The following is a 9,015-nucleotide window of genomic DNA, read 5'->3' on the forward strand; positions in this document are numbered from 1 at the left end:
TCTAAGATGTCGTTCAGAAGAGTTTTGTGACTGCCAATGGAATACAAAGTCAATAATTCGTTTTTCTGATTTACCAATAATTATCCAAAAGTCACATTGCCGGCTTTGATAATAGTCGACTCAAATATACGAAGACAAAGTTTATATAGTAAGTATTACTTAGTATTCTTTAATAGCGATTCTACTCTATAAATCTGGGACGCATGATCACATGAATTGAAAGACAATACACCCAGTAAAGGAGACGGAAAATCGTGGGCCAAAAATGTAATAACTTGGAATGTATTCTAAAAAAGGAGACTGAAACGATTACATACATTTTTGGGCCCGAATGTAATGTGATGAAACTAATATTAATTAATAGATTCAGATTTATCAGTACCTTGCTGAAAATTATAAAAGTTTATAAAAGTTATTATAAAATTGTGGGATAGCAATTCCATATTCCATATATCATTAATATTCATAATATGACATTTAAAAGATTATCCAATGGATATAATAAACATTTAGTAAACAATAGGTACTTATGCTTAAATAAGTTATTATTCAGCTCTTTTAAAGAGATTGTAACCTTTTTTTTTTTTTTTTCGGGCCTGGGGCCGAACCTCCTACGAGGTCCCCGCGCCTAGGGGGCGCGCAGTGTATGTGAGACTCAACGATCTGCAGGTGTTGAGAGCAGATCGCGGGCCCAAGGATTTTAGGGCCCACCCACTAAACGACTCCCCTGCACTCTTACACCCGACGTCCAAATCTCCGTCCGGGGTCAGAACCCGTTCAGAGTAGGGGGGTTCCCGCGGTCAACACTACAACCAGACACGCGGCGCCACCCCGAGGACGTCCGACCGACGGGTCGTCGAGGCGATAGTCGACGACCAACGACGTCGGTCTCCGCGGTACGGCGGCCCTACCAGGCCGCCTGCCGCTTGTGTTCCGGGATACCCCGCTGGGCCAGAACCAGCCTGCCGGGTCGGAACGCGATACACCGCCGACCGGGTTGCTCTTCAACAGTATGTTCGGCGACGACAGCGACGACGAAAATGCGGACCGCATCGCAGTCCGCAGCCGCCGACGCGCCGTCCCGTCCTCCTGGTGCCAGCGCGCTAGAGTGACGGTAGCGTGCGGCGCAGCCTCAACCCCCTTAGGTCGCCCCGTGACCATCACCGGGAGGAGACTGCCTCCTCATAAAAGAGATTGTAACCTAACCTAACTTTTACTAAATCTTTATTAACTCGGCTCTCAGATTGAGAAAACTTTTATAATTTTCAGCAAGGTACTGATAAATCTGAATCTATTAATTAATATTAGTTTCATCACGTTACATTCGGGCCCAAAAATGTATGTAATCGTTTCAGTCTCCTTTAAATACTGTAAACATTTAATATCGTATTGCATTTGAATTTTGGAACAAAGCTAAGTTGCATAAATAGATTATCTTGGCATAGAAATTCAAGTGCTTCAATGACATTACAGTAAAAGTATCTTATCCGATGAGAAGTTTTAATCCATGGATATAGATTGTAAGCTGGAAATTGATTTTCAATAATATGCGTAATAAAAATTATTTGATATCAACATCTATTAAAATAATATCTACATCAACAATGTTAGTCTGTTTGAAATTTACCTCTTTGCCTCTCCTCACATCTAATGTCAAGAAGTGGTGATGTAACTAGGCGACTATATGCTGTTTTTATTTTTTTGCTTACATGAGTGGACGAGCTCACAGCCCGGGTTGTTAAGGTTGTTAAGTGGTTACTGGAGCCCATAGACATCTATAACGTAAATGCGCCACTCACCTTGAGATATAAGTTCTAAGGTTTCAAGTATAGTTACAACGGCTGCCCCACCCTCCAAACTGAAACGCATTAGGCTAAGTTCATATGATCGCGCGGTACCGCGCGTCACCGCGCGGTGGTAGCGTTCACATGACAGAATGTACGCGCGAGACTCTGGAATCAACATTGATTGAGAATGGACGTGGAGGAAGCAATTTGCTTATTGAAAGACGATACTGGGTGTATCCTATTTTAATTGAAAGACTTTCTTTAAGCCTTTTTGTAACTTTATATCCCGACCTACACGAATAAAATTTTTAACTACCTAGTTTAGGATGTCAGTTGCATCTTTAAATTTTTTATATGATTGCGTTGAAAGCTATTTAATATCGATAGACACGATATCGTCTTCGCTAGGTACTCATTTTTCTTTGATCTATGCGTCTGTCCGTCTCAAACCGCGCGGATCAGCTGAACAGGTAGATACAGTTTTGCAGAACTTGTACAGAACCTGCGCGCGGGTCGTAGCGTACCGCGCGGTACCGCTATTATGTGAACAATAAATACTGCTTAGATTGATCTTGTACCGCGCGGTGAGCAGTTCCGCGCGGTACCGCGCGGTCATGTGAACTTAGCCTTACTGCTTCACGGCAGAAATAGGCAGGACGGTGCGGTGGTGGTACCTACCCGCGCGGACTCAAAAGAGATCCTACCACCACTAATTACGCAAATTATAATTTTGCGGGTTTGACTTTTATTACACGATATTATTCCTGCACCGTGGAAGTAAATCGTGAACATTTGTTGAGTTAGAAAAATGATACCCCCGCCTGAGTTTCGAACACCGGTGCATCGCTCAACCACGTATGCACCGGACATCTTATCCTTTAGGCCACGACAACTTTAAAATCCCATTAATTCGAAGTGAATATGAGTTATCTAGAATACGGCCAGAAGTTTTTTATTGCTTAGATAAGTGAACGAGCTTACGGCCCATTCAGTATTAAGTGGATAACCACTTAATACTACGTACGTACCTACGTAGCCCATGGTCATCAAAAACGTAAATCCCGATTAGCACCTCGAGATATGAGTTCAAAGTCTAAGTTTGTACAGTACCACGGCTACCCCACTCTTCAAACTAAAACCCATTAATACTTCATGGCAATAATAGGAGGGTGATGGTACCTACCCGTGCGGAATCACAAAACGTCCTACTACCAGTATAATTACGTAAAGTTTAATTTTGCGTTTGATTTTTATTACACGCTGTTACTGCTTCACTGTGGGAGTCAATCGTGGACGTTTGTTAGGTACGTATTTCATTGTAAAATTTGGTGTCTGCTAGCGGGATATGAACAACGATCCATTACTTGATACAACTCTACCGGACACGTGTTATCCTTTAGGCCACGACGACTTCAAAAAATAAATCAAAATCGAAATCTAATAATGTAATAAAAAAATATTAAAGTTATTACTAACCTATTTTGTTAAATTTCATTTTAGTTGCAATTTTTTTACATTAAATTCTATAATCGTTTATCGCGCTAACGAAAATTGTTTTTACCTAACATTGAAAAATATATTTTCTTCTTCAGTCTCGACCTTGCATGCATTTTTTTTTTTTTTTTTTTCCTACCTATGCTGATAGCCTTGAGAGGCTATTTCAGCGTACCCTAGCTTGTGTAGGTGAGCTCGCGGGGCTCAAACCGGAGAATTGCTAACACCGCCCTAGCAAGAGCAGTGCTTCGCAGAATCTATCACCGGATCGGAAGCGCGACCCACTGAGAAGATCCGGCGAGAAACTCAGTGGGCTGTGTCTGTGGGTTAATTCGCTCGTCGAGCCCTTCGTCGCAAGCGACGGGTTCGGCGAGGACGGTGACCGGTGCTTGTATTGCCTAAAAGCACCGTTAATGGATCAGGAGGATCCGTGATGACGTGCTTTGGGCGACGTCGACGGTTTACCAAACGGTCTACAGGATCGGGTATGTAGTTTCCGGCGGCCACGACAAGAGGGTTCTCATGTCGTGCCGCCTTCTCAAAGTGGCGCAGCGATGCCGACTGTAGATACTTACTGACGGGGTCGAGCTCCAGGTCATCGTGGAGGTCCACGTTCCTCTGGAACCATGGTGCTCCGACGGCTATCCTGCAGAATCGGGATTGTATAACCTGAAGGGGTTTCAAGTTGGTGCGGGCCGCGTGAGCGAACACTACGCTTGCATACGTCATGACGGGGCGTATGCAAGTTTTGTAGAGGGTTACCTTGTTACGGAGGGACAGTTTGCTTCGTCTACAAAGCATTGGGTAGAGTCGTCCTAGTATAAACGCGGCGCGATCGCGTACCGTTTTTACGTGGGGACGGAATGTCATCCCTCTGTCGAGGGTGACGCCTAGGTATTTGACCTTCGAGGCCCACGGTATGGGCTGGTCAAAGAGAGTGATGGGGCTAACGGCGGAGGTGTTTACGCGCCTATTGGGGAGTGGGGTGCTCGAAGTGGTATTCGGAGGGCGACCCCTTTTGAATAGCACCGCTGTGCTTTTCGTGGGGTTGATGTCAATTCGCCACTTCCGGAACCACTGTCCCATGGTGGTTACTGCGGTCTGGAGTCGCCGATGAAGCAACGACATCTTCCTACACGAGTAGTAGATAGCCGTGTCATCGGCGAAGAGCGCTAGATGGGTCTCCGGAGACCGGGGTATATCGTTGATATACAAACTAAATAGTAACGGGGAGAGTGCGGAGCCTTGCGGGACTCCGGCAGTCAGATGACGGGGACGAGAACGAGTTCCCTCTACTCGATATCGAAACGAACGGTTCGACAAGAAGTCTCGTATGATGAGCACGAGTCTGTCTGGCACTCCCATGTTGTACAGTTTGTAGATCAAACCGTTGTGCCAGACTTTGTCGAACGCCTTCGCTACATCGAAGAAGAGGGTGCCGGTCGGGATTTGTTTACGCCTATTTAGCCCTATTAAGATGTGCTCCGTGAGGCGGTGCACTTGTTGTACGCACGAGTGTTTGGCGCGGAATCCAAACTGCTCGTCTATGCATTTATTTGAGGTCGACTTTATGTCGAGATGAAATTCTTTCACATCTTTCTAGACATCAGCCATGCAGTGGGTTGCTTGAGCTCATTGCCAAGGTAATTGTAATCTTTTAGAATATTTTAGATTACGTTTTTCGTTTGGTTTAATTATGTTGTTTGCAAGCTACCCGTACAGTTCAGTATGTATTAATGTATATATGTATGTAGGTACATGTACCTCAATTTTCAATTTATCTGCCTGTTTTCGTAACTACTGTGCGATTTCTCCTTTAAAGTTTATCTTGTAGTAATTTTACAAGCAACATCCTTTTCGCATTTTCCCCCGTTGCTAACTATCGAGCTTAGGTACTTAAATTATGTTAATGTTGGTTGTTCATACTGATAGCTTAATATTGTTTGAATTAAACGCATCTAAAATGCTTCTCATATTGTTGTTAAGACTTGGTTCGACCGATTTCCACGTCATTTCGGATCCTCCCGATCCACTAACGGTGCTTTTAGATACCTCAGGTACCGGTCACCGTTCTTTATCGTTTACTATTTAAGGATATGTCAATTATTTTCTCGATCTATCACTTAAGTTTTATATTACTCGAAAGAAATGAAGGCATCATCTTTCCTAAGCAAAAATCCACTTTCGAGTCACTGCAAGAAATGTGAGCTTGTTTCTTGCATCGCATAAAGTCAATCCCATCTTCGTAGCATTTGTTTTCTATTTGGGACCACCCTTCAAATTATGTACAGTTTTGCGGCACAAACAAGACCCAAGATTTTAAACTCACAATTCGCTTCACCATAGGTAATTCAGCAAATATATTTTTTTGGTTCCCATATTTCCATGCTTTAGAAGCCATGTGAGTCGTTGGAAACTTGCTTAAAGCGTATTTGGTTTGTCTCCGAAAATACATATTATTATTATTCTTCTGGTAAGTTGGCAGAGCTCATGGCCAGTGGATGGTCCGTGGTCGATAACATCTATAAATAAATGTTATTGTTGTTTTCATAAGAGCCCGTAAACATTACAACGTGCACGCTAAATACTTTCCGACAGTAGGTCTACAAAACGAATTGTGAACATTTCTTTTATTAATGGATAATCATCACTGAATTTTTTTGAGTCCTCTAATACGGCTGTATACGAGGATGATGCCCAAATGTAGTTAATAGTCACTGTAAAATGCCCATAGCATTGCTGAAGTCCTTGCACGCTCAAGCCGCTGCATACTGCTCTGGACTCTCCTGAAACTTCGCTTGAAGAAGGTCATATCATAGCAGTTAGAAAACACCGTGGGTTCCTTCCAAAGCCGGATAATTCGTGGCATTAGCTTTTCTTGAAACGCACTGTGGATGAAAGCAGCCTTTTTAAACAGTTTGGGTGAACTCTACATCGCAGACGGGCGGTGCTAGCGAAAAAAAAGATGATGTTATGGTCTCTAATCATTCCTCAGAACACTAATTGAACACATGGTACGGAAACAGAGAGAGCGCCGAATTGCCCTCGCAGAACAATTTTTTGTCAAATCTTTCTTTCGACGACTAATTTCATTGAGGTAAATATGACCAGATATTGAGCATGCCTGGAACGATTGTATACACTTCTGATGAAATGGGCCAGTGAGTGATTTTTTTTTTTTTTTTTTTTATTGCCCTTGTAGGCAGACGAGCATACGGCCCACCTGACGGTGAGTGGTTACCGTCGCCCATGGACTTCAGCAATGCCAGGGGCAGAGCCAAGCCGCTGCCTACCGTGACTTCACTAAATAAACTTCCAGCTGGAGCGCACTTTGCAAATCCCGTCTCAGTATCGAAAAGGAACTGAACCCGGGTTGGATATCAAGCCCCGATATTAATTTTTAATTTATCTAATAGGTTGGGGAAAAAGTTTCTCCGCATTTTTAAGAAAATTCACAACATCTTTTAATATAGTTTATTTACATTTAACTACATTACTACATTGTTCCATAGCTTTTTACCGTCTTGTAGGTAGGGACATGATTCCATTGCTATAGAAATTTTGGGGCTTCTGATCAAAATACCGTGACAATTGGTTTTGGCAGTCTTCTCGTGATGTTAACCTGACACTGCTTAAATAATTCTGAAGAGACCGAAACAGGTGGAAATTTGAAGGTGCAAGGTCAGGACTATACGGCGAATGCATTAACATCTCTCAGCCAAGCTCTCTTAATTTTTGCTGAGTGGCTAAATATATGTGAGGTCTAGCGTTATCATGATGAAAAACCACACCCCTTCTGTTGATTAATTCCGACCGCTTTCTCTCAACTTCTTGCTTTAATCTCATCAGTTGTTCGCAGTAGAGTTCAGAATCGATGGTCCTGCCTAGTGGTAACATCTCATAATGAATAATGCCCTTCCAATCCCACCACACACACAGCATCACCTTGTTGCGATTTAACCCGGGTTTCGCCACAGTCTGTGAAGCCTGACCGGCCTTTGACCACGACCTTTTTCGCACGTTCTTGTAGTACGTGATCCACTTTTCATCACCAGTTATCAGCTTCTTTAAAAATGATTCGGTTTCATTACGTCGTAATAAAGGATTACAAATGAGTACACGGTTCATTAGGTTTATTTCAGTGAGCTCGTGAGGTACCCAAGTATTGAGCTTTTTTGTGTACCCAGTTTTTTTCAAATGCGCCAAAACTGTTTTGTGGTCAATTCCTAGTTCTTCAGCTACGTCGTAACTACTGATATGCCGATCTTGCTCCACGTTTTCAAAAATGGCATCCATTTTATCCGTAATAGGGCGACCAGAGCGACGTGCATCTTTGACATCAAAATTTCCGGATTGAAAACGCTTAAACCAATTTGTGCAACTCTCAAAGACACTGCACTAGTCCATGAACATAGCAAATTTTTTTCGCGGATTGCCTTGCCTTTTTACCTTTTTTGTAGTACAATTTTAAAATGTATCGAATTTCTTCATTAGTTTCACTCATCTTGACAGGACGAAAAATCACACATTTTCCTAATTTGAATTTGGAATAATCTTCTTTAAAATTTAAACTTTTAATGATACTAAAACCAGCCAGATACAAACAGTATAGCCAAAGAGATTTTATTACAAGTCCATACATACTATAATGCGAAAAGGCTTTTTCCCCAACCTATTATATTGTGAAGAAATCAATCTTCTCTGTTTTGGACCCAACGTTTAAATTCCAAATTTAATATAACAGGAATATATCATACAGTAGAGAAATATAATTCTTGGATGGGGATTCTTTTTTAGACAGGTAAGAACAGGGAAATCGGCAGTGAGTACTACATACAGACTTTTTTCGAAATCAATACCCTGTATATTACCTATACGTTTCATTCTGAGCTGGATTGCTGATGCCCCGGAGCCCTAACAGCTCAAGGGCAGCTGCTTCACGAATCAATCAACCGCTAATAGTATCCATCCACTAGTAACAGTTATAATGTCGCTGACTCATCGTTGACGTGAAATAGCGTTAGCGTTATACTTACAAAAGGGTTCGAGATCGAAATCTATGTTCTAGATCTCCTTTCGCACTTTCTACGACGTTCCAGTTAAACTAATAAGCGAGATTGAAGAGGGTAGCTTCTGGAAGTTCGGGGCGCGTAGACGATGAGCAGAGTCGCATAAATAATGATCGGGCATTTATAACTTTTGTAAAGTGTCACTTTCTTACGAAGGGTGAGTTTCCTTCGCCTACATACCATTGAGAATAGTCTGCCAAAGATGACAGTGGATTGATCCCGCATTGACCTTATGTGAAACGGAAAGTCATAAGGTTAACCAGGATCGCTTATATTGACTTGGTCAGGGCTGTGTCTGTTCTTGAGTCGCAATCGTTAGGATGTCCCCATCAAGCTTCTCCTTTGAAAGAGCACAGCTAAGCTTTTTAGACGTTTAACTTCGATCTAACTTAAACTGTCTTTTGTGTCTTCGCGATGAAAGATTTTTGCCTACTGGATTAGCCGCGTCATCGAGGAAGATGGCCAATTGTGTTGACCTCGACTGGGAGATGTCGTTAATATGGACATTGAAAGGAAGTCGGGAGGTAGCGAAGCTTTGCGGTACTGCAACTCAGATTAGACGGGGAAAGGACGAAGTTCCCTCGATCCGGAGGCGACACGAATGTTTCGACAAGGAATCTCGTAATATGAGAAAGGCACAAGAAGAACTCATACTGCTTGTAAAT

Source organism: Bombyx mandarina, chromosome 21 (assembly GCF_030267445.1).
Source record: "Bombyx mandarina strain Sakado chromosome 21, ASM3026744v2".
Classification (NCBI taxonomy): Eukaryota; Metazoa; Arthropoda; class Insecta; order Lepidoptera; family Bombycidae; genus Bombyx; species Bombyx mandarina.